Source organism: Mus musculus, chromosome 12, assembly GCF_000001635.26.
Source record: "Mus musculus strain C57BL/6J chromosome 12, GRCm38.p6 C57BL/6J".
NCBI lineage: Eukaryota > Metazoa > Chordata > Mammalia > Rodentia > Muridae > Mus > Mus musculus.
This window is the reverse complement of record NC_000078.6, coordinates 83,619,748-83,642,001: the sequence shown is the minus strand read 5'-3', so window position 1 is coordinate 83,642,001 and position 22,254 is coordinate 83,619,748. Positions and strand designations below refer to the sequence as shown.

The window sequence follows — 22,254 nt, the reverse complement described above, 5'->3', positions numbered from 1 at the left end:
CTGGCCCTAAATACTATACAGCTAATGACAATTGTTAACACTTGACCATCCTGACTCTATTTAATTGCAAGTACTGAGATTACTGACTGGTGTATACTACCATACCCAGTTTAAGACATTTTATTAAAGCTAACTTCTAGCCAGGCCTAGTGGCACAAGCCTGTAATACCGATCTTAAAAGTAGAAGCAGAGCCGGGCAATGGTGGCGCACGCCTTTAATCCCAGCACTTGGAAGAGAGGCAGGCAGATTTCTGAGTTTGAGGACAGCCTGGTCTACAGAGTGAGTTCCAGGACAGCCAGGGATTCACAGAGAAACCCTGTCTCGAAAAAAAAAAAAACCCAAAAAATAAAAAATAAATAACAATAAAAATAAAAAGTAGAAACAGATGATTTTTGGGTATGCTAGAACTTGTCTCAAAAATCCAAGGTGTGGGGTGGACAAGGAGGCAAGACAGCATTGTCTATATAGTCAAGCTAGCCCTTGGTATAGTCCGGTCTCCAAAAAAAAAAAAAAAAAAAAAAAAAAAAAAAAAAAAAAAGCTGAAATAAGTTGGTAAAGATTCCAGTAGAATTAGTTTGGTGGGTATTTTGTTTTGTTTTTTGTTTTTTAACTAAGCAGGAAACCACTGTCAAATCACTAGTAAAAATTCTTCCACCTAAAACAGAAAATCCCATACTCTGGAACTGAGAAAGCCTAGAATTGTTGAACATATTTTTCAAACAGGGCATGGCGGCACATGACTGTAATCTCTGAAACTGAGAGATGGAAGCAGAAGGACAAGTTAAAAGCCAGATTGCTATGAAGCAATACAATGTTGGGTTTGAGGCTAGCCTGGCTATATGAGACCCTACCTCAAAAATATGTTGTTTTACTTTTTTAGTGGCTGAGTGTATGTATTTACTTGGTTTTCAGTTTAAAACACTGTACATGACTGAGGCTGGCCTCAAACCCAATATCCTTAGCCTTTGAGTACCAGGGTTATAAGACTGTACCACCATGCCTAGCTCCTTTATTTTTTACTCATCCTTTAGTAGCCAAAGCTTAAAAGGTGTGATGTCGTCTACTTTCTCTCATCCATCAACTCCCACCAGTTTACCATGTTATGTTTTCTTTTTACAAATATTTAGTATTTTGTGCTTTATTATAATATACTCATACATACTACAGTTACCTGCATTGCTCCTTCAATATGCCTGACATCTCTTCTCCTCCATTCTTATCTTTGTAACTCAGTAAACGATAATATAGAAACACCAGTTGCCGAGACTTTATCAGTTGCCGAGGCTTTTCAACCCTTTCGAATAATACCGAACATTCTTGGATATTTAATTTCATCTTTGCAAAGTATTTAGGATTTTCTTTAATTATAATTATTGATTTATGTGAGTTTATATATGCTTGTGCATGTATGTCATATATGGAAGTCAAGAAAAGTCACAGGAGTCCACTCTCTCCATCACTGGGTCTTGAAATTGAGCTTGGGCTGTCAGGCACAGCAGCAAGCTCACCGTTACCTACTGAACCATTTTGTGAGCCTATAAATATATCTGTAATACAGATTATCACTGTTTGCATTCAAACTCTAGTACTAAATCATTTCCCCCAAATTAATGTGTAATTTGTATTACCAGTGTATCAAATATATCCTTTCCTTAAGTACTAGAACAAATCAATTAACTTTTTTTTTTTTTTTTTAATTTTTTTAAGACATGGTTTCTCTGTGTAGCCCTGGCTGTCCTGGAACTCACTCTGTAAACCAGGCTGGCCTCGAACTCAGAAATCCGCCTGCCTCTGCCTCCGAGTACTGGGATTAAAGTCGTGCACCACCACGCCCGGCTAAATTGACTTCTAAGAATCTGAAGTTCAAACAAAAAAACTCTATTTCGGGTTTAGCTCCCCAATTCCTAAAGTTCCTATCTTTTTACCTGTTGGTAAGCATTTCTTTGAAATAAAAAAGCATGTACTGCATGCTCACAACTGTCCTGTTTTATACTGTAACTCTGACTTTTTAAATAGTCTCTAAGAGCTGATGAAATGGTTCAGCAGGTAAAGGTACTCGCTTGCCACTCAAGCTTGTAAGTCTAAATTCCATACCTAGAACCCACAAAGTGGAAGAAGAGAATTGACTCCCACAAGTTGTCCTCTGTCTTCCACACATGCGCCACTGAACACATGTCCCAAGAATAAGTACATAGAAATATAACTTTAAAAATATTTTTTAAAATACTATGCCAGGCAGTAGTGCTACACCCCTTGAATCCCAGTACTCAGGAGGCAGAGGCAGGTGGATCTCTAACTTTAAAGGCAGCCTGGTCTACAGGGTAAGTTCTAAGTCAGCCAAGGCTACCCAGAGAAACCCTGTCTTAAAAAATAGTAATAACAATAACTTTAAAAAATATACTCTATAAAACTTAATCTTTGGTTTTATAAGCCAGTTCTTATTCACAAGTAAAATAATTGTCAGAATGATTTCCACATTAGCAAAAAGGTGCCAGAAAAGCCTTTAAAAACTTTAAAAACTTAGGTAAGCTTCAGCATATCTATCAAAATAAAGACACAAGTTTGTAAGACATTATACATCCAATTTTTGTGTGTTGCTTTGTCTTTTCTTTTTGTAATTTTTACCTTTAAAATTACCACACTAAGTAGTGGGTTTCAATTATGACATCTTCATACATGTGTTATTAGACTATGTTCTCATTTGTTCCCCTTCCCCGTTGAGTTTTTTAATAATCTAAATTACAAGTGTTCTACATGGAAAGGAGCAGGAAGGCATGTCTGTTAAACAGAAGGCCACTGTCCTACTTACAGAAGCTCTTGTATTATATAATACTCTATCTCAGCACTTTCTTAGGAAGCAGTTGGTATAGTACCTGTTGAATAAATAAATTAATTAATGAACAATAAACAATGCCTGAGGACTCATCAATAGAGTTATTAAACAGCTACTACTTAGCAACAGCCCAGTGCCTAGTTTCACAATGGTATAAACTGGGGCCATGGATTCATTTTTAGAGCCACTTTTTTCCCACCAGCATTAGATATAAACAATACTTTTAAAGTAAATCTTAAGGATTAAGTTATATTTTATAGCTTTTAATATTAAGTTAATTAACCAGATACATTTTAGTTTCACCAATATAATTATTGCATACATTACTATTTTTCCTATGAAATACCTCCATTTTATTTAAAGTTGCTCAAAACTTAATATGGGTTAGACTTGAAGGTGAAAAAGTATTATAGTCAATGCCAACATTTGAACAGTTCCCATTTCCTTTAAGATAATAGCCTCCTCCTAGGGAGGTTCGAAAAACAGACACTCCTAATGACATTAACAAAATAAATGTTTAAACATTGAGTATTAACAGCTTTATGCTTTGTTATGTGAAATGAAAATACAACCACAGCAAAGTGTACTAGGTCTTATTTTTAAAATAAATTTAAATTTAATAATAAATTATACTTTCTTCTAAGTTTTAGAGACTTTGAAATTTGGTAGATTTTACAGAAAAATAATCAAGGAAAAGAGCTGCGGAGTGGTTTACTTTCAGTTCCAATGATCAGGCCTCATCAAGTAAAGATTTGAACACAGAGCTGAAAGAGGCTGAGGCAGGAAGGCCTATTTATATCAGAGGTAAAAACCTTACTTCCAAGCAAAGGAAATAAATATAAAAAGACTAAGGTAGACATGCCTTTGAGGAAGACCAGAAAGGTCAACTGTAAGCCTAGAGAAGAAAAAAATGCTGAGAGTTAGATAAAACTGAGCATTAACTGGGAAGAGTAAGTGTTCAAAGAGGCCAGGGCTTTGTAATACACTGTAAAGGTTTGGGCAACTACTAAAAATGGATTAGAAACATTTTGAAAGATTTCTGATTTAACAATCATTGTCACCCTTTTAACCCTGGAAGGGAACAAAATGGAAGCAAGAAACTACTTCAGTAATACAAACTGTGCCTTGAAGGAGGCAGGGGTGGTCAAAGTCGTAGTTAGCAAGTTGCTGGCTAGATTCTGGATAGCCAAAAGGATTTCCTGAGGGTGATGTTAGATATGATAACAGTTATTACTACTGATTTTACTTCAATACTGTTTATAAAAATAACTTTTATTAATGTTTTTGTTCTTCATTCTGCGGAATTTGGGGGCTGTTTTTGTTTTTCAAAACGGGGTCTCTTCTATGAAGTTCTGACTGTCCTGGAACTCCCTATGTATTCTGGCCTCAATGATTCTCCTGTCTCTGCCTCCCACATACTGGGATTAAAGGCATATGCTACCATGCCTGGCCTAAGATGTTTTAAATTTAAAAGGTTCAAAATACATACATATACATGTGTTTATGTGTGTGTATATACATTTTGTTTTTTGTTTTTCAAGACAGGGTTTCTCTGTGTAGCCTTGGCTGTCCTGGAACTCACACCATAGACCACGGTGCCCTCAAACTCAGAAATCTGCCTGCCTCTGCCTCCCAGGGGCTAGGATTAAAGGTGTGTGCTACCATCACCTGGCTGGTTCAAAGTATTTGTAAAGTATGTAGCTTTCTGTGCCAGCATAACTGTCTATGAGGTAAGTGTTTCCAATCTCTATCTAATTTGGTGGTGTTCACACAATTCTATTTGTCAAGACTCACTCCGGGCGTGGTGGTGCACGCCTTTAATCCCAGCACTCGGGAGGCAGAGGCAGAGGCAGGCCGATTTCTGAGTTCGAGGCCAGCCTGGTCTACAAAGTGAGTTCCAGGACAGCCAGGGCTATACAGAGAAACCCTGTCTCGGGGAGAGAAAAAAAAAAGTGACTCACTGGAATTCAAAATGGATTTTATTATATATAATTAACGTGTATTTAATCTAAAAAAGAAAACAGACCTAAAATACATTTACACTCTCCAACTCTACTCTCTCCCCTTTTCTTTTATGCCCATTTTTTTTATTCTTGTGAATACCACATGTATACAAAATATAACCAATACTACTTAAATGAGCACTACTCCACTGCATACTTATCCAGACAGAAGTGAATGTCACCAGGGAAAGAGTGACACTAAGCTCTCTAGGGACACTAGATGGTACCAATTATTTTGCAAGTTCTCCCCTAGAAACCATTTGTATTAGTTATAAAAGGGTGAGATTTTAAGTTACTATATAAACCTTGTCAACTAGTCCAGTGACTCCACAATGAATATAAGTGACTATTAATTTAACACTGTCTCCCAACCTGCTTAAGCCAGCACAACAGAAGAGACTAATAACTGCACTACCTTAAGCAAGTATAGCTTTAGAAAAATCACTTCACTAACTGAATTCACAGACAACTGGATTCTCCAGGAACCATTCTAAAGGTTCTGTTGCCAAATAATGAAAATGTTAAAAAGAAACTTATTTTAAGCAGAACTTTTCAACAGGTTGGGGACATGGCTCAGGCATAGAGCTCTTGTCTTCCAGCACAGTCATGGCCTGTCACTGACACTGCACAGCAGCACTGGATGACAAGAGGCAAGGATTGGAATGCTGAAGTGTTTTGAATCTCCAAAACATAAGATCTTTTCCTGAGAAACTCTCACTTTCAATGAGAAAAAAGCAGCACCTATCCAGACACATTGGTGATCGCTACAACCTAAGGCAGAATATACATAGTGCTTCACAAATAGGCTAGAGGGGTACTTCTGGGTAAGTTACACAACTCTATATTTACTTTAAAAAATTCACTGAGCTTTCTAAAGCTACTATTTTAAAAATACTTCAATTCAGGACAACTACCAAAATCTAAGGCCTGAGGAAAATTAAGCAGTACTGTACCAATGCTAATTTCCTGACTGTGATCACTGTACTATTTTTAAATGATAAAAAAGGAATTTCCCAGAGCTTTCAGGAAATACACCACAGTATTTGTGGGTATAGTGGCAACACATCTGAAATTTAGTAGCAAAACATGTCAAAAGAAAACTACTGAAAGGAGAAAAGAACAAAAGTAAACTGGCAAAAACACTGTCTAAGGAACCTGAGTTAGAATGGTTGAGAATTCACTGTACTTTGGGTAACTTTTAAATTATGTCAAAGTAAAGATAAAACTGTAGAATAACATGGGTCTGTCAGGACTACATAATGTGTTCAAGGCCTGGGCTAGAATAAGGACTGCTGTTTCAAAGAGTTAAGAAAAGAGTAAAGAAGGGCTGGAGAGATAGCTCAGAAGTGAAGAGCACTCACTGGCTGTTCTTCCAGAGGTCCTGAGTCCAATTCCCAGCAACCCCATGGTGGCTCACAACCATCTGTAATGAGATCTGATGCCCTCTTCTGGTGTGTCTGAAGACAGCTATTGTGTACTCATATAAATAATAATTTTTTTTAAAGAAAGAAAAGATTAAAGGAAAAACAGCAATATTAATAATTCTTATTAGTATTTTCTCCAAATACTTAAAAAAAATGTTTTAAGTACAAAAGAAGCTAAGCTTGGTACATGCCTATTACCCAGCACTGGAGAGGCCAGGACCAGAGAAGCCTGAGTTTGATACCAGCATGGGCTACTTACTGAAACTCAAAAAACCAGAACAAAGGTATCCAAGAAGGCTTTAAGAAGGAATCAAAATCTCCTTGAGGAATGTGGGATAGCTGTAAAACAAGAGAGAAAAGAACTGAAGCTCTCTAACTCAAGGAAACAAAGCTTGCCTAACAAGTCCACTGCCCTGGATTTGTTCCCCAGCATCACAGTAACTCTATATTAACCCTCAAAACATTCAAAGACTAGGTATGGTAGTACACACCTTTAATCCTAGCACTTGTGAGGCAGAGGCAGTAGATCTCTATGAGTTGGGAGGACAGCTTTGTCTACATAGTGAGTTCCTGTCTCAAAAAGCTTTTTGTTAACATTAAAAAATATGGGCTGGTGAGATGGCTCAGTGGGTAAGAGTACCCGACTGCTCTTCCAAAGGTCCGGAGTTCAAGTCCCAGGAACCACATGGTGGCTCACAACCATCCATAACAAGATCTGACGCCCTCTTCTGGTGTGTCTGAAGACAGCTACAGTGTACTTACATATAATAAATAAGTAAATCTAAAAAAAAAATTAAAAAAAAAAAAAAAAACATTAAAAAATATAAAGAACAGTTTTCCAAGATGGTGATTACTTTTAACAGTGCTAATTTAATATTAACTTTTCTCAAAGCTATGAAACAACAAATTTTCCTCACATAAATAAGGAAAATAAACTGAAAACTTTTCTGTGGCTAAAAAAGTAATGTGAAGCCGGGTGTGGTGGCGCACGCCTTTAATCCCAGCACTTGGGAGGCAGAGGCAGGCAGATTTCTGAGTTCAAGGCCAGCCTGGTCTACAGAGTGAGTTCCAGGAGAGCCAGAGATACACAGAGAAACCCTGTCTCGAAAAAAAAAAAAAAAAAGTAATGTGAAAAGCCCTTGACCTGAAGTCAATAACTCAACACAACATTGTTAACACGCACAAGTGTGTGTATCTTCATTCAGACACAGCATTGCAATAAAAAGATAATCACAGAATAGATCTATTAGCCAAAATTATTAATACACAATGGCTAAATGCAAAACACTATTTTTTTCCCTAGAAGTTTTTTGGTATCCTACCAAAAGAAAGGAAGAAGATAGCGCAGCAGTTACAAAAACTTACTGCTCTTCCGGAGGACCTAGGTTTCATTCCCAGAACCCATATGGTGTTTCACTGCCATTTTAAAATTCCAGTTCTTGGAGATCCTTTCCTGGCCTCTGGCCTCACCAGGCACAAATACAGTATACAAACATATATGGAAGCAAAACACCCAATCAACCCATCCACACAAAATATATTTAAAATTCTTAGCAGAAAATACTTTTGTGACACCTTCCTCACACACAAAAAAGAGATAATCCCAGAATGACTTGATGCCAACATGTTTTTTCCTTGTAAAAGTCCTCAATATCCTTTTTCTCTCCTAGATTCCTTGGTGTACAAGGGTTACCGTCTGTATCCAAGAAGCTAATTTGTTCAGGGAAACACAGTAAGTGGGTGTAGACTCCAAAGTTCCCCACTGAGAAATTACCAATTCAAAAGTTTCATGAAACCACAAGGTCTCAATTCCCTACCAGTGGAGAAAGTAAGGAGCTTAAATATGTTAAAGTCTACTCTAAGTACACAGGAAGAAATGTAAAAAGTCTCTGAAACGTCTGACTCTTAATTCTTAAGTAACACCATTTATTAGTATAAGCCAACATCATGTTATACAAAATTTTAGTGAGCATTTTACATACATTTTTTCCAGTCCCAAAGTCCAACCTGTGAAGTGGATCGAAATGTAACTCTCATTTTACTGATGAAGAAAATCAAGACTTAAAAAAGTTTAATAAGCACATTGTCTGCTTGAATCACAACTGAGCAATTGAATGTCTTATGAGAACACTGAACTCTTTGAAATATCTTTTATAAAAAAATTAAAGTTCTCACAAAATTACATTCGTGGTGTGAATACTCCCCGTTAAACTATCAACCTTTCTTAAATCTATATACAGGCTTACAAGAATCAATATCATACAGCGACCCTCTTACTTGTGGGGAAAAAAAACAAGAGATTTTTAAACTGAAGAGAAACTGAAATTGAGGGTGCTCACAGACAACACACAAAAAAACTGTTTATACAATACTGCCTCTACCTGATTCACCTTATTTCACTAAAGCACTATGATACAAGAGAAGCCCAATCTTTTCCCTCCTTTTGGTCGGCTTTACTCTGACCTGTATCAAAATGGCATTTCCACGTCAATATAAATCCATTATTACATAACTTCAAGATAACCTTCATACTCTTATTTCGAAAACTGTATTTAAAAATCAATACTGAAAACAAAAGGAGGGCAGCATATTTTAATATGAAGAAGGCTGGTGCCGCCTAGAATGAATGGAGAGATCCTTTACAGCATCCCTCCCAATCGGAAAGGGGATCAGACGGTGAAACTCATCACTAGCTCCAACAAGCAGGAAAGGTGCTTTAAAACCAAAAAAGTGGCCACTCGATAAACTCAAGGAGGGGTGGGGCCCGTTCTTTTGGCGGCTGGCACTAGACTACCAGACAGAAAAGAAATCCGTTGGTGGCCCGCACCTCGCTCCAAGAGTGGGCGCAGGCTACTTTCAAGGCGCAGCCTGGAGGCACTTGAGTCCTCGGCCCCGGAAACCTACTGAGAGGTGGCTCTGGAGGCCCCGAGGAGACAAGGGCCTCCGGGCCGACCGATCCTAGCCCTGGCTAAGACAGGAGCCCCGTCAGGGCCCGAGGCGATTCGCTCCCAAACTGAAACGGAAGCCAATAGACAAAGTGGGCGACAAAAAATAAAATAAAATTCCCGGAGGACCGCTCCGGCCGTGGGCCCGGCCTCCCCGGGCTCCTGGTTCACTGGTTTTTCCGAGGCCTTGGAGGGGAAGAGAAGCCCGAGCCGCGTGCCCGTCCCCTCCCCCACCCCGCCCCGTCTCCCCACCCCCCCCCACCCCCCACCCCGCTGGGCCTCCACAGCGGCCCTGGCTTCTCCGCCGCCGCCTCCTCCTCCCGCAGCTGAGGTAGCAGGTCGAGCGGTTTCCTCACGCGTTCGGAAGCGTGGACTCACCCGCCGCTAAGAAAACGGTACTGTCTTCGCGGCCTCTGGGCGTCAGGTGATGGAGTGGGGCTCCACCGGTTCGAGGTGTCTGCGCGCCGCCCGACTCTAGAGACTGGTTCCGAAGCGCCTACTCGCCTAGGCCGCAAAACACAGCCGCGCTGCGCGGGGAGCTCCTGGAGGGCTTCCTCTTGCCCGGCGTGCACTGCGCCAGGAGGCGTGGAAAGGGATAACCATAGAGAAGGTGATGCCTAGATAGTCTCCGCCGTCGCCTCTGACTCATTAAGTACAGAGGGATGACCATAGAGTGGGATTGTCTAGTGGGACCTAGAGAGGCTCGAGCTGTAAATTACCACCCACCCTGCCATTTTTGATTGGAGCCGATTGAATCTTATGACTGTGCGACGCCATCTTGAGGTCAAGGTTCCGGCTGGTTACTCGCGCGGGGCTTGTTACAGGTTTTCTCACATTTTTTGGTAGTTCGTTTTCCAGGAATTAGAACCTTGGTCTCCTGATTCTTGGAGGTTCGATGACCTGATACCTGGGCGGGACCGAGAACCTCAATAGAAAGCCCAGATGTCATTTGTTCTTCGCAAAGTACTGCTCACACCAAGAAATAACTGGCAACGGCTATATTGGGTTTTTTGGACTTTTTGTGCGTACACACACTATATCTTAGGCGAGGTAACAGGGTCAAAGAGGTAACTAGATGCTTGGTATCTTCAGAAACCTGTAAGAATATTTAATGCAACTTTCCGCAGTGTGCGAATGACTAAAAATACTAAAACAGTGAAAATGAATACTCACAAATTACTGGGTTATCCAAATTATGGAATTTATAAGCAGTATCTGCTGCTTTTGTTTCCTGTTACTCAGAAGGATTTTATAATTCGTTTACAAGGAGCTTGTCTCTCTGAAGGTGGAGAGTGAGATTTATTCCTGTCCTGGGAGAGCTGGAGTCCTGGGATAACAAATAGCAAACCTTGGTTGGTTAGTGTATTAGTCAGGGTTCTCTAGAGTCACAGAACTTATGGATAATTTCTAAATAGTAAAGGAATTTATTGATGACTTACAGTCGGCAGCCCAATTCCCAACAATGGTTCAGTCGCAGCTGTGAATGGAAGTCCAAGGATCTAGCAGTTACTCAGTCTCACGCAGCAAGCAGGCGAAGGAGCAAGAGCAAGAGCTAGAGCTAGACTCCCTTCTTCCAATGTCCTTATATTGTCTCCAGCAAAAGGTGTAGCCCAGATTAAAGGTGTGTTCCACCACACCTTTAATCCCAGATGAAAGGCATAGCCCAGATTAAAGGTGTGTTCCTTAACTCGGAGATTCAATCTTCTGGAATCCATAGCCACTATGGCTCAAGATCTTCAAACCAAGATCCAGATAAGGATCTCCAAGCCTCCAGATAAGGGTCACTGGTGAGCCTTCCAATTCCGAATTGTAGTTCATTCCAAATATTGTCAAGTTGACAACCAGGAATAGCCACTACAATCCACCCCTTGTCAACTTGACACAAATAATATCTCATGTTCACATGAAACAATAACAAGGTTGTAAATACGCCTAACATGATATAACTATCCCTCGTACAATCGCAAACGCATTAGTAAATTTACAATGGGCATTCATATTACTTTATAATCCTCGTTTCTGCAACTGGTTACGTGGCCTTAATTGGTATTTATAACTACCTTCCTCTACTACCCATTCTGTATTTCCTTCACCTTCAGCCAGCACCTCAGCAGGTCTTGGCTCTTTTCCTGGAGGATTGACCCATACCTTCATTCCTGATGGGTCTGCGTCCTTTGTCATCCTGCTTGGATTAGGCTGTTGTAGTTTCCCATTGACTTTAATCACAGGACATGGTAGTACTAAGAGACGCCCTAAGGGATCTCCTGCACTCCAGACATAATCTTGCTTACCACCATTGTGAAGAGGTAATCCAATTTCCCCATGGTAATCTGGATCTATCACCCCTCCTAACACTGTTATTCCTTTTTTAGCCTGTTGGTTTAAGGGCATTAGAAGCCCAAAATGACCAGGGGGAAGTCTGAGCTTCCAGTTCAATGAAATGTTTGTTGTAGCTCCTGGTAGGAGCACTCCCCTCTCTGGAGCCAAAACTTCTAGGCCAGCAGAACCTAGAGTTATGGGGACAGGAAGCAAAAATTTTCCTAGAGGGTCACTAGGAGTGATAGTAAGTGGAACTATTCCTTTTTCCACCCCTTGATTCCTGGACCCATGAATCCTGGCTATGGGTGAAACTGTACCATATATCGAGCGCTGATTCAAAGCATATACTGCCTTCTGAAGAACTCTGCCCCAGCCTTCCAAGCTGTTACCACCTAATTGGCGCTGTAACTGCGTCTTCAAAAGGCCATTCCATCTTTCTATCAGCCCAGCTGCTTCAGGATGATGGGGAATGTGGTAAGACCAGTGAATTCCATGATCGTGAGCCCACTGTCGTACTTCTCTGGCTGTGAAATGAGTTCCTTGGTCAGAAGCAATACTGTGTGGAATACCATGACGATAGATGAGGCATTCTGTCAGTCCGTGAATGGTGGTTTTAGCAGAGGCATTACGTGCAGGAAAGGCAAATCCATAACCAGAATAAGTATCTACTCCAGTAAGAACAAAACGCTGTCCTTTCCACGAAGGAAGTGGTCCAATGTAGTCAACCTGCCACCAGGTTGCTGGCTGGTCACCTCGAGGAATGGTGCCATATCTGGGGCTCAGTGTTGGTTTCTGCTGTTGGCAGATCTGGCAATCAGCAGCAGCTGTAGCCAGGTCAGCCTTGGTGAGTGGAAGCCCATGTTGCTGAGCCCAAGCATAACCTCCATCTCGACCACCATGGCCACTTTGTTCATGTGCCCATTGAGCAATGACAGGGATGGCTGGGGAGAGAGGCTGATTGTCCACAGAACGGGTCATCTTATCCACTTGATTATTGAACTCCTCCTCAGCTGAAGTCACCTTTTGGTGAGCATTTACATGGGACACAAATATCTTCACATCCTTTGCCCATTTGGAGAGATCTATCCACATACTTCTTCCCCAGATGTCTTTCTCACCAATTTTCCAATTGTGATCTTTCCAAGTCCCTGACCATCCAGCCAATCCATTGGCTACAGCCCATGAGTCAGTGTATAATCGTACATCTGGCCATTTCTTCTTGCAAACAAACTGTAATACCATGTGTACTGCCCGAAGTTCTGCCCACTGTGAAGATTTCCCTTCACCTGTGTCTTTCAAGGTTGTCCCAGAAAGGGGTTGTAATGCTGCAGCTGTCCACTTCTGGGTGGTGCCTGCATAACGTGCAGAGCCATCAGTAAACCAGGCTCTAGTCTTCTCCTCTTCGGTCAGTTGATCATAGGGAACACCCCATGAGGCTATAGGTGCATGCTTGGCAGCAGATGGCATTGTAACAGGAGTAGAAACCATAGGCATTTGAGCAACTTCTTCATGTAACTTGCTTGTGCCTTCAGGACCTGCTCTGGCCCGATCACGTATATACCACTTCCATTTGATAATAGACTGCTGCTGTGCACGTCCCACTTTATGACTTGCAGGGTCTGATAGTACCCAGCTCATGATGGGTAGTTCAGGTCGCATAGTGACTTGGTGTCCTATTGTCAGACGTTCAGTTTCCACTAAGGCCCAATAGCAGGCCAAGAGCTGTTTTTCAAAGGGAGAATAGTTGTCTGCAGATGATGGTAGAGCTTTGCTCCAAAATCCCAAAGGCCTTTTCTGTGATTCACCTACAGGGGCCTGCCAGAGGCTCCAAACAGCATCTCTATCAGCCACAGACACCTCAAGTACCATCGGATCTGCTGGGTCATATGGTCCAAGTGGTAGAGCAGCCTGCACAGCAGCCTGGACCTGTTGAAGGGCCTTCTCCTGTTCCAGGCCCCACACAAAGCTAGCAGCTTTCCGAGTCACTTGGTAAATAGGCCTAAGTAACACACCCAAGTGAGGGATGTGTTGTCTCCAGAATCCAAATAGACCCACTAAACGTTGTGCTTCTTTCTTGGTTGTAGGAGGGGCCAGGTGCAATAACTTATCTTTCACCTTAGAAGGAATATCTCTGCATGCCCCACACCACTGGACTCCTAAGAATTTCACTGAGGTAGATGGTCCTTGAATTTTGGTTGGATTTATTTCCCATCCTCTGATACGCATATGTGTTACCAATGAGTCCAAAGTGGTTGCTACTTCCTGCTCACTTGGTCCAATCAGCATAATGTCATCAATATAGTGCACCAATGTGATATTTTGTGGAAGATCCAAACGATCAAGATCCCTTCTAACTAAATTATGACACAGGGCAGGAGAGTTAATATATCCTTGAGGCAAAACTGTGAAGGTATACTGTTGGCCTTGCCAACTGAAAGCAAATTGCTTCTGGTGGTCCTTATGGACAGGTACTGAGAAGAAGGCATTTGCCAGATCAATAGCCGCATACCAGGTGCCAGGAGATGTGTTAATTTGCTCAAGTAACGAAACTACATCTGGTACAGCAGCTGCAATTGGAGTTACTACTTGATTTAGTTTTCGATAATCAACTGTCATTCTCCATGATCCATCTGTTTTCTGCACTGGCCAGATAGGAGAGTTAAACGGAGATGTGGTGGGAACCACCACCCCTGCGTCTTTCAAGTCCTTGATAGTGGCAGTAATTTCTGCAATGCCTCCAGGAATACGATACTGTTTTTGATTCACTATTTTCTTTGGCAAAGGCAACTCTAAAGGCTTCCATTTGGCCTTTCCAACCATAATAGCCCTCACTCTACAGTTCAGGGAACCAATATGAGAATTCTGCCAATTTCTGAGTATATCTATCCCAATTATACATTCTGGAACTGGGGAAATCACCACAGGATGTGTCCGGGGACCTACTGGACCTACTGTGAGTCGGACATCAGTCAAAACTCCATTAATCACCTGCCCTCCATAAGCCCCTACTTTAACTGGAGGGCCACAATGTTTCTTGGGATCCCCTGGGATCAGTGTCAACTCAGAACCAGTATCCAGCAGACCCCGAAAAGTCTGATTATTTCCTTTTCCCCAGTGTACAGTTACCCTTGTAAAAGGCCGTAGGTCCCTCTGGGGAAGAACTGGAGAAAGGGTAACAGCAAAACCTTTGAGTGTCTTATCAAGATCCTTCCTCAGCGGAACCTGGCCACCCCTTCATTCAAGGGGTTCTGGATCTGCAAACTGTCTCAAGTCTGGAAATTGATTCACTGGCCGAGATTGCTGTTTACCACGATCTAATGTAGCCTTTCTTTCATTTGGCTGTTTACCACGATCTAATGTAGCCTTTCTTTCATTTGTTTGAGAATTTTTCTGCTTATACAGATCAAACAAATATGCAGTAGGCTTCCTATGTATTTCATTCCTGGAAACACCATGATTGGTTAGCCAGTACCAAAGGTCCAACCGAGTCATGCCATTATAAATTTCACCTCTCCTGTGCTGACCATTACTGGGTATGTTATTATAAACATTCTTTTGTCTACGCTGTCCATTATAATAACTAGAATCACCTTGTCTCGGGCGATTCAATGCTGCCACCTGGCCCTTGTTACCTCGGAATCCAACTAAACCCAGTGAATTTAATTCATCTAATTGAGCAGAAGCATCTCCAATGCTAAGATCTGGCACAAGGAAAAGGGAAAGAACAAAACCCTTCAAATGTGCTGGTGCCCCTCTCACCAATTTGCGTCTTATAGAGCTGGTGAAAGGCATATCTTCTGGACCTTCCCATTGTGGACAATTATGCTTTACACAATATATCCACTCTAGCATTGCAATTTCCCTAAGTCTTAAAATCCCTTCATCAACACTAAGCCATGGAATATCAGGCATCTCCAAGTCATTTCCAGTAGGCCATCTTTTGATAAACACCTCAGCCAACCATTCAAACAAACTTTTGACACCTTTTTTAACTATGCGAGCTTCCGTATTAAACCTAGAATCTCTACTCAGAGGACCCATGTCAATAAACTCAGCCTGCTCTAGTTTTATGTTCCTTCCACCCTTATCCCACACCCTTAAAATCCATTCCCACACATATTCACCAGGTTTCTGCTTGAATGAATTAGCAAACTCATTAAGCTCCTTAGTAGTGTAGCGAATTTCCTCATGGACTACACTTTCTACCTCCCCTCTAGGAGCCTGTTTTGCTTTGAGTCTGGTTACAGGTCTAGAAGAAACTATTGGTGGGCCGTGAGCAGACTCTGCAAAATTAATTTCCTCATGTGGGGAAGGCATTATTTCAAGAGGTGGGGCTGAGGGTACTACTTCCTCAGGTGGGGCAAACCCTTGAGAATCTGAGGATTCAAAATTCTCAGCTTCAACATGGTCTTCCCACACATCCCCATCCCATGTTGTAGGATCCCATTCTTTGCCAATTAGAGCCCTTACTTTAACTGTCGACACACTCTGAGGCTGAGACTTGAATTTTCGCTGTAGTTCAGCCAACCTTACAATGAGAGTTTCTGTTTGATTTTCTGCAACTTGAGCTCTATTGCTACAAGAGAGAAGATTCTCCTCAAGGACACACTTAGCAACTTTTAGATCGTTTACTTGTGTCTGGAGCCTTTCGATTTTATCACACAACTCCTTCCTTTCATTCATCATTTTTTCCACAGATACTAAGAGCAGCCAGCCAGTAAAATCATTTTTCGATTTTTTCCCCATCTTGTAGAAAGCTTTGTGCACTGAATCACCTAATTCATTAAGAAAATCAAGGGCATTAGCTTCTTTAAGTTCGGAATATAGTTTCAACCATGGGTCTTCAAAATTCTCTGAGCTCCCAGGAGGGAGAGAATCTGGAGAGGTTTCAATAGTTGAAAGTGCTGGTGGATCAACAAGCCAATTCCAGAATTTTAAAAGATTCATCCTTGTACTTCTGTTACTCTAGAACCACTCCTGGTACCAACTTCTGTATTAGTCAGGGTTCTCTAGAGTCACAGAACTTATGGATAATTTCTAAATAGTAAAGGAATTTATTGATGACTTACAGTCGGCAGCCCAATTCCCAACAATGGTTCAGTCGCAGCTGTGAATGGAAGTCCAAGGATCTAGCAGTTACTCAGTCTCACGCAGCAAGCAGGCGAAGGAGCAAGAGCAAGAGCTAGAGCTAGACTCCCTTCTTCCAATGTCCTTATATTGTCTCCAGCAAAAGGTGTAGCCCAGATTAAAGGTGTGTTCCACCACACCTTTAATCCCAGATGAAAGGCATAGCCCAGATTAAAGGTGTGTTCCTTAACTCGGAGATTCAATCTTCTGGAATCCATAGCCACTATGGCTCAAGATCTTCAAACCAAGATCCAGATAAGGATCTCCAAGCCTCCAGATAAGGGTCACTGGTGAGCCTTCCAATTCCGAATTGTAGTTCATTCCAAATATTGTCAAGTTGACAACCAGGAATAGCCACTACAGTTAGTTTTTTTGGTTTTATGTAAGATGTATTTACTTATTTTATGTATATGAGTACACTGTAAATGTACAGAAGGTTGCGAGCCATCATGTGGTTGCTGGGAATTGAATTTTAGGACCTCTGCTCACTCCGGCCCAAAGATTTTATTATAAATAAGTACACTGTAGCTGTCTTCAGAAGCACCAGGAGCCATCATGTGTTTGCTGAGAATTGAACTCAGGACCTCCAGAAGAGAAGTCAGTGCTCTTAACCAACCGCTGAGCCAGCTCTCCAGCCCTGGTTTGGTTTTCAAGACAGGGTTTCTGTCTGTATCCTTGTATGTCCTGAAACTCCAGGCTGGCCTCAGAGATTGGCCTGCCTGAGTACTAGCATCTAAGGCCAGCACCACCACACCCAGCTTTTTGTCTTATTCTAATACTTACTATTCACAATGGTGTCCTTTAATGGTCTACCTCTTCCTCCCACACTAGAAGGTAAAGAAAGCACAGGTCTTTCACCTTCCAGAGCTCCTGTGCTTAGAATAGAGACTGGTATTTAGCAAGTGCTCAGTATCTGTTGAATAAAAGAAATGATTGGGTGTGGTACATCTTATTGAATTCCAGAGCTCTGGGGGGCCGAGGAAGGTGGGAGCTACATAATGAGACCCTATCTCAAAAGAGAGCAACAAAAAAGGAAATGTCATATGATATGATCCGAGGAATGCAAGGCAAGGACTGGGAAAGTATGGACTAGTGCCATCCTAAGTTTTACATTTACATATATTTCTTTTTACTAGGTTCCTTATAGAAAGATGAACACTAGCTACTTCCCAAGACTACTATGAGGATTAAATTAACCAATATATGAAGGTACTTTCTACAATAAAATGCTCATTACAAATGTTATTTACATTTTGTAAATATTTATTTTTACAACCCCAAGCATAAACAGAAATCCTCTCAAATTACTACATATCCTCTTTTTCTGTTTTTAAAGTTTTTTTTAAAGATTTATTTATTTATTTTATGTATGTGAATACAATGTAGCTGTCTGCAGACACACCAAAAGATAGCATTAGATCCCATTACAGATGGTGGTGAGCCACCATGTGGGTGCTGGGAATTGAACTCAGGACCACTAGAAGAGTAGTCAGTGGTCTTAACCATCTCTCCAACCTGCTTTTTTTTTTTTATTCTTTTATGTGTATGAATTTAACCACATATATGTCTATCCACCACATCCATGCCTGGTACCAGCATAGGACAGAAGATGGGATTAGATCCCTTGGAACTGTAGTTACAGATGGTTGTGAGTCATCTTGTGGACTTAGAACTGAACCAGGGTCCTCTGCAAAAACAGCAAGTGCCCTTAACCAAGCCATTTCTCTATTACTTGTGTAATATCATGTGTTTAATAAAATGCGGGGGACTAATGAGACGGCTCAGCAGATACAGGTGCCTGCTACCAGAACTGACAAGCTGAGTTCAGTCCCTGGACTCGAATAGTAGGAGGGGAGACCAAATTCGCACAAGCTGAACATTATAGGATATACTCAAGTGCACAAATATGCACACATATTAAGAAATAAATATAAAATATAATAACCAAACACTAAATAAGCTAGGTAGAGATGGCACAGACCTTTAATCCCATCACTCAGGAGGCAGAGGCAGGTAGATCTCTGAATATGAGGCCAGCCTGGTCTAAGGAGTGAGCTCTAAGACAGCCAGGACTACACAGAGAAACCCATCTTTAAAAAACAGATAGATAGATAGATAGATAGATAGATAGATAGATAGATAGATAGCAGCTGGAGACATAGTTCAGCAGTTCTTGTTGCTTTTGCGCTGGAGCCAGGTTCTGTTTCAAGATATTTGAACACATTGTAAACCCTAAGATTGTGTTGCTTATTGGAAAAACCTGGTTTTAGTTGTGGTATGGCTCAGCCTTAGCACACATCTTTAATCCAAGAGCCCTGTTTAAATATTGAAAATGGGATTCAGCACTTCGGAGGCAGAGGCCAGCAGATTTCTGAGTTCAAGGCCAGCCTGGTCTGCAGAGTGAGTTCCAGGGTCTACACAGAGAAACCCTGTCTCAAAAAACAAAAACAGAAAGAAAGAAAGGAAGGAAGGAAGGAAGGAAGAAAGAAAGAAAGAAAATGGGATTAAGCAAAGCCAACCACAGGTTAAGGCAGAACAAGCAACCAGTTGACAGGAAGTGAACCTAGAACTCTTAAAAACAAAACAGCACAAACAGAGTAAGAGAGAGTCGGGAGGACAGACATACAGAAAGTAGAAGGGAAGGACATTCAGTTTGAAGGAGTTTTTTGAGATGCCATGAGAAAGAGAGGCATTGCTTCTGGGAGTGCTGAGGAGGAAGGCCACTTTCTGCCTCTCTGACCTGGCAGGCTTTCACCCAGCAGCTGGCTCCCGACTCTTGATTGAGATTTTGTTAAAAAACAACAGAGTTCAGTTCCCTGAACCTACATGTTGGCTCCAGATCCACTGCAACCCCAGTTCCAGGGGTTCCTGTGCCTCCTCCTGACCTCTGCAAGCAGCAATGCGCATACATATACATGCAGGCAAAATATTCATACATATAAATGAAAAAAAATTCCTAAGAGGTCTCTAACAACTGGCTAACTTTTGTGTAGTAGACATTTGTTTCTTACATTTATCCAGTGATGGTTACTTCTAGTGTAACTAGGATCTAGAGTTACGTAGGGTACAGGCTTCAGAGCATGCCTAGAAATGATTACTTAGATTGACTAACTGAAGTGAGAAGAACACGTATAAATGTTGGTGGCACCATTCCATTGGCTCAAGTCCTGGACTTGGTAAAGAGAGGCTGAGAACTATTATTTGTGATTTTCTGTTTCCTGACTATGGATGAAATATAACCAGCAGGGGTGTTCCTGCAACTAGGATTTCCCTGCCGTGACAGCTTGTACTTACCAACCATGAGCTAAAATAAGCTCTTTCTTTCTTCAGCTTGTTTTATTTGGGGGGGGGGGGGGTGGCAGGGGGAGGGGTCAGGCTATTTTATCATAGTAACCAGAAAAGTAAGCAATGCACCCACAGAATCCTTGCTGCTCTTACAGTGGACTTGGGTTCAACTTCTAGCACCCACATGGCAGCTCACAACTGGCTCTAACTCCAGTTCTAGGGGAATCAGATACCCTCTTCTGGCCTTCATGGGCAACAGGTGTACATGTGGTACACAGACATACATGAAAGCCAAATACCCATACATATAGAAAATAATAAAATACTTTAAAAAGGAGAAATAATGGATCAGGTCTTAAAGAGAGCAGCTCAATGGCAGCTATCTGACCAAAGAAACATGAATGAAAATAATGGTGAACAGAATTGTCAATGAAGGGGGCTGGAGAGATGGCTCAGAGGATAAGAGCACCTACTGCTCTTCCAAAGGTCTTGAGTTCAAATCCCAGCAACCACATGGTGGCTCACAACCATCCATAACAAAATCTGATGACCTCTTCTGGAGTGTCTGAAGACAGCTACTGTGTACTTACATATAATAAATAAATAAATAAGTATTAAAAAAAAAAGAATTGTCAATGAAACCACCTTGCGTGGAACCCTGAGTTTACAGAAAGATAAAAAGAAAGGAACTGTTAGAAAAACAAAAAACAGGTGGGACGTAGTGGTTCATGCCTTTAATCAAGAGGCAGAAAGAGGATGATCTCTGAGTTTGAGACCAGCCTGGTCTACAAAGCAAGTTCTAGGACAGCTGGGGATACACAGAGAAACCCTGCCTGGGATAAACAAAACAAAAACAAGAAGAAAGGAGGAAAAAACAGAAGCTCAGATGGGGCAGTTTGAATCGCGGTCCGACGGAGGAGTGGGCGCTTGGATCTCGCTGAGCGTCTGCCTGGCCTTGTCTCTTCCTCGCTCGTCGGAGCTTCAGCACGGTCCGAGATGGCTGGCGGTAAGGCTGGAAAGGACTCCGGAAAGGCCAAGACAAAGGCGGTTTCCCGCTCGCAGCGAGCCGGCTTGTAGTTCCCTTTGGGCTGTATTCCATCGACACCTGAAATCTAGGACAACCAGCCACGGACGTGTGGGCGCGACCGCCGCTGTGTACAGCGCAGCCATCCTGGAGGACCTCACCGCAGAGATACTTGAGTTGGCAGGAAATGCATCAAAAGACTTAAAGGTAAAGTGTATTACCCCTCGTCACTTGCAGCTTGCTATACGTGGAGATGAAGAATTGGATTCTCTGATCAAAGCTACCATTGCTGGTGGTTGTGTCATCCCACACATCCACAAATCGCTGATTGGGAAGAAAGGACAACAGAAGACTATTTAAGGATGCCTGCATTCCTTATTATCTCAGGACTCTAAATAATCTTAACAGCTGTCCAGTGTTGGTGATTCCAGTGGACTGTATCTCTGTGAAAAACACAATTTTGCCTTTTTGTAATTCTATTTGAGCAAGTTGGAGGCTTAATTAGCCTTCCAACCAACCAAATTTGTGCATTCGAGGCTTAACCATATTTAAGTGTTACTGTGGCTTCAAAGAAGCTATTGATTCTGAAGTAGTGGGTTTTGATTGAGTTGACTGTTTTTTAAAAACTCTTTGGATTTTAATTGTGATGCAGAAGTTATAGTAACAAGCATTTGATTTTGTACAGACATTGTTTCCACTCTGGTGGATAAGCTCAATAAAGGTCATATCCCAAACTAGCTTTAAACTTGCTTAATAATCAAGACTTACCTTAGATCTCACTCAGCAACAAGTACATTCTCTGCTTACTAATTAAACAGTGCATCTGTAGTCATTAAAAAAGAAGAAGAAGAAGAAGAAGAAGCTCAGATGGACCAAAAACTAAAAGGCAGTGTAAATGTATATGAAGAATGGCCTTCTGGAATTTTCTTAAATATATAGAACAAATTTCAAGAACTGTAAAAAAACATTCTCAACAGAATAGCTGAACCTAGCTGGACATGGTAATGCATACCTGTTAATCTCACCACTGGAAAGTGAAGACAAAAGGTCAGGAGTTCAAGGCCAGACTAGCAACAGAGCAAGCATAGCAAGTCTGAGATTCTGCTATAGGAGGAGAAGCTGAATGTCAAGGTCCAGAGAAGAGGAAGAGGAGGAATAAGAAGAAGAAAGGAGAAAGAAGGAAGAAGAAGAAGATGAAGAAGAAGCAGCAGCAGCAGCTACTCCGGAAAAGATGAAAACTTAAAAAAAAAAAAAAAAATCCTTATGAACTGTCAGTCCTCAAAACATAGCTGA

The 22,254-nt window shown here is 41.5% G+C and overlaps 1 protein-coding gene and 1 pseudogene across 13 annotated transcripts in view; one reads left to right on the top strand and one right to left on the bottom strand.

Moving 5' to 3' along the window:
• Positions 1-9,794, bottom strand: part of Rbm25 (RNA binding motif protein 25) — a 50,920-nt gene extending 41,126 nt beyond the window's left edge. For 2 of the 13 annotated variants that reach the window (XM_030246880.1, XM_030246881.1), the window contains exons 1-2: positions 9,585-9,793; positions 2,811-2,874 (exon numbers count right to left, since the gene is read on the bottom strand). The gene's annotated coding sequence lies outside the window, so the exon portion shown is untranslated. Of the gene's footprint in view, positions 1-2,810; positions 2,875-6,198; positions 6,601-8,243; positions 8,264-9,584 lie in introns of those variants that run through there. The other 11 variants (XM_006516169.4, XM_030246879.1, XM_030246877.1 and 8 more) reach the window with 10 other exon arrangements.
• Gm6722 (predicted gene 6722) lies at positions 20,822-21,794 on the top strand (annotated as a pseudogene).